The sequence below is a fragment of the Populus euphratica genome, unplaced genomic scaffold (assembly GCF_000495115.2).
Source record: "Populus euphratica unplaced genomic scaffold, PopEup_1.0 scaffold465.1, whole genome shotgun sequence".
In the NCBI taxonomy this organism is placed as follows: Eukaryota; Viridiplantae; Streptophyta; class Magnoliopsida; order Malpighiales; family Salicaceae; genus Populus; species Populus euphratica.
Window position 1 is genome coordinate 55,559 of NW_011500346.1, and position 4,432 is coordinate 59,990.

A 4,432-nucleotide genomic window follows, 5' to 3' on the forward strand; every position below is an offset into this window, starting at 1 on the left:
AGTTAACTTTTATCTTATTTATGTTCTTATTTTGTTTATTTATTTTTCTTTCTTTCATTATGTCTAGCTTTCTTTCATTTGCTCTTGCCGAGTTATTTATTACTTCAACACTCCTGAACTTAGGAGAAAACATCAATCTTTTAATCATGTTATAAACCAAACTAAAATCCAGGATCTATAGCTCCAACTATAACCTAATGACTAAACAATGTTACAGTTTGAATTGAATCAACATCTTTTTTCTAAGCTTAACTATTTTTTTGTCCTTTCACTTTTAATAGTTAATCACATCAATCAATCATTTGAATTGTGAGATATGCTTGCTTTTAAAATGAGCATTTACTATAAATTAAAGCTATATTATATTATCAGACTTGTTATTATAAAACATGCTTAAGTTAGAGAATTTAATGATATTTTAAGTGCAATATGATGATATAAAATTTTAATAAAAATATACTTTTAAGTAGTATTCAACTTGTTGAGAGTATAAAAGAAGAAAAAACAAAATGGTTAGGCTAAAAAAAGGAAAAAAAAAAGAAGAAGAAGAAAGGTGATTAATCAAATAAAAAAATTAATGATGTGAGTTGATAACTTGTAGGTGAAAAGGTTGACCTGGGAGCTCAGAGACACGAAATCTTGCAAAAACAACAATGACGGAAGATGAGAGCTCCCATAGAGCAACCACATCAAAGCTGCTAACATAGTTATCCCAAAAAGTAATACGTAGCTCACCACCCTTGGAATAGATTGAAAAAGATTTATTATGTAATGAAATACATATTCTATAAAATTAATGGGCTGTGAAAATTAACCGTGTATTTTCTAGGGTGAGCTTTTTTTATTTTCAAGATTTTGACGACAAACCAAGATTTGTTGTAGTGGTTGTATTGTTATAAGCCTTCTAAGCACATAAAAATAATAAAAGGCACAAGTGTTAAGATTTTTTTTAATATAAAACACTAAGTCAACTATAAGAGGAAAATAACTAAAAGTGTTTGCAAAAAAAATATGAGAATCTTTAATCCCTTTACTTTTGATAGAATATGCACCGAGTCAACCGTACTAAAGTAATGCCTCAACAATAATAGTATAATAGAAGAAATGATAGAAATTATTATGTCAGATTTTAAGTCAACGACAATATTGTTTGGAATCATCAAGTTTCTTGACCTATTCTCGTAGGTGTAAAAGCTTTTTATTTGATAGTGTTCATCCACAACAATGGAGTTATTGAAAAATGGAATATCCCTTACTTTTGTCGATCCTTGAATTGCTTTTCCCTAAATTAAAAAAAAAAAAAAAGAAGAAAGAAATGTTGTAAAAGGAAAAAAAAATCCAATTGTAAAATAAATTAAAAATTATGTATTAATGAAATGACAATTTGGAAAGTAATTTGCCATGTTTTTTTATAGGAAGAAAAAAAGATGTAAGCAAAGAAGTATAAAAGCATCAAAAGAATAAAACAATGACTAAACTAATATGTAATGATGAAGACATGAATGCTATAAAAATATTACCACATATAATTTATTTATTTATTTAAAAGAAGAACAAATTGTTAATAGATTAGTGATAACAAGGAAAAACTAATCTAATTGTCAACAAAATACAATTAAAGCTGCTAAGTTGCCATCAAATTTTGCTACCCACAAAAGATAGACTCGAGCACCAATCAATGGATAAAGAGAACTTCTTGATGTTTTGAATTGGAATAGCCATAGCTATTCAAAGATATAATCTAGTTGTTTAGATGCTATGTCTTTTTCATATAAATAAGAGGCAAAAAATATATAAAAAAACATATATAAAAAGAATCTAATTTAGTAACACATAATGCAATTGAAAAAATAAAAAAATAGGAAAGGTGGAAAAAAAACTACAAGAGAATAGGTAAAAGTTAACAAATAAAGAAAAAAAGGCTCTTGAAACTTTAGAAGGGTCGTTGAAAAAAGAAAGCAATTCCTTAGAAGGCATTGATTAATAACTGCATTTAACCTTTACAATTTAAAACAATCATTCTCTAGATATAGATCCTATGACATCTTTATAGAGAATATTCTTAGCATAATTAAAAGGTTTTTCTTTGTTGTCATATGTGATTATTTTAAGCCTTTTATATGACGTAACTTATGAGAAAGCAATATCTAATTGGCTATGATTGGAAACTTGTTCTTTGAGAAAAATGCCGATGACTTTCAATGATTAGCCATAGATTTTGCTTATTTTCATATGATAGTATGGTCTAATAGGAAATTGTCTTTGTCTAATTGTGAATGGGCATCTTCCTTCATTTATATGAAAGACAATTCTTGGGATGAAAACATGCCTTCCAATATTAAACCTTGTTATAATTTTTACTTTGATCACTCTCTCGACAACTTGTGTAACATTGTGTTTTATTCCATTACATAGTCTAGCTGATATATTTATGTTACATAATAACATGATTAATGTTTTTATTTTCAAAGAAAAGGCATATGAGGGCACATCATTAAACTTGAGTTTCTTGATAAACTCAACAAGGTATAATAAATCAACATTATTAATATCGCCAAAGGACTTATAGATAATATCAGTTCTTAGGTAAAGGCATTTGACCCCTAATGAACTATTAAGGAAAACATTGTTTATCAAAGTAACTGTAACATTCTTCGGAGTGATGATTGCCTTTTCTCTAAAATAGCTTGTTTCAATATTGATTTCACAAATACAAGGATAAATTGTTGAGACAATGGTTGTAATTAGATCTAACCTGACATTTAACAATAGATCTGATGGGATTTTAACCAGAGATACATCACAATCATCTAGGAATGTGAGGTCATATATTTCCCCATTTTTAATTGAAAGAATCCACTAAGCAAATTCATGAAGTTCCTTTTGTTTTTGTTGTTTTTTCATCAAAGCCATCGAATGAAAGGCACATATTCTTCTTTTTAAAAGTGAGGGTTTTGAACTTAGGCTATAAGGCCAACCTACTAAGTATGAACAATCTTCCTTTGTTCCTGGAGGAACAATATATGAAATTTGCATGAAATCAGAAGCATGAACAATCTTCCTTTGTTCCTTTAGGAACAATATATGAAATTTGCATGAAATCCCTTTTAATAAGATTGATTTCCCTCCAAATGATTTTGATTGCTTAGAGTCTCGATCGTTTCCTAAAACAACTCGCAATGAATAGTCCAATGTCTTAAAATAACATCTATTATTCATCGAAGTCTCATCCCAACTGATAAGAGTTATCATTTCAAACAAGTGTGAAAGATATATGTTTTTCTTTATCTCATATGATAAGCCATTAATAACGAGAAGATGAATATTAAACCTTGAATGAGCACTTCTCCACTCAGTAACAAAAGTGAATCAATCCTGGATAAGGCAATAACAAGCATTGTCAAATCTTCAGACCTTATTTTATTTATTATTATATGCCACAAATTTTTTTTCTCGATGCTTTTATGGCTATGGACAAATATCAATGTATGGGATTTATCAAGAACATATTTAACGATATATTCATAGATATTTTTCTAGCATTGGTTATGTATAGAAAGAGTAAATAAATGTTGACAGGTTAAATCAACGATATTATAATTTAGTTCTCCCTTTAAAAGTTTATTTTTGACATTAGATAACAACTCCTAAGTGATATTAAGAAATCATGTTTCTCAAGATATGTGACAACAACATTAAAAAGTAACTCAAGCTTGTACAAAACATAATTTCACTACTTAGCTTATGATAATCATAGATTTGGCATGTTGAAGGTTAATCTGAATTGGTATATGATATCATCAAGCATTAAATGCAAACATTCAAGGAATAAAGGTATTAGATCCACAACTTCACAAAAAAAAATAACGCTAACAAAAAATTATCTAAGTTATGGAGATGTGGAACTTATAATAGCTTCATAAAAAGCCTCAACCCATTATTATCATCACCTAAAACGCTTAAGGTTTTGTAAGAAAGCCAAAATGTTAGATAAACAACTCCAGAAACCTTTCTTAAGTCTTCAAAGCTTTAAGCTCCTTTGACATGGTTTAAAAGTAACCTAACAAAATATAACTATCTAGCGGCGAGATAGACATTTATGACACAGACAAGGCAAAAACCTTTTTAATTTAGATACTTTATTATTGTGTTTTGTTGTTTCTTATATTTGTTTCAGTGTGTTTCAGGTTTGTCAGTGCTCGTTATTTCAGGTGATATCTTCTATACTCTATCTTTCTACCTTAGAACATTGAGGACAATGTCTCATTTTGGTTGGGGGGAGAGGATAGTATCTAAAAAAAAAAACCTAATTGTGTTTTCTATTTCATAAAGTATGTACAAAATTATTGTTACTATGATAGCAGAGTAAAGAAGATCTTTTTATGACTCTTGATATGCTTCTTAGTGACCATTCTTAATAAGGTATATCATA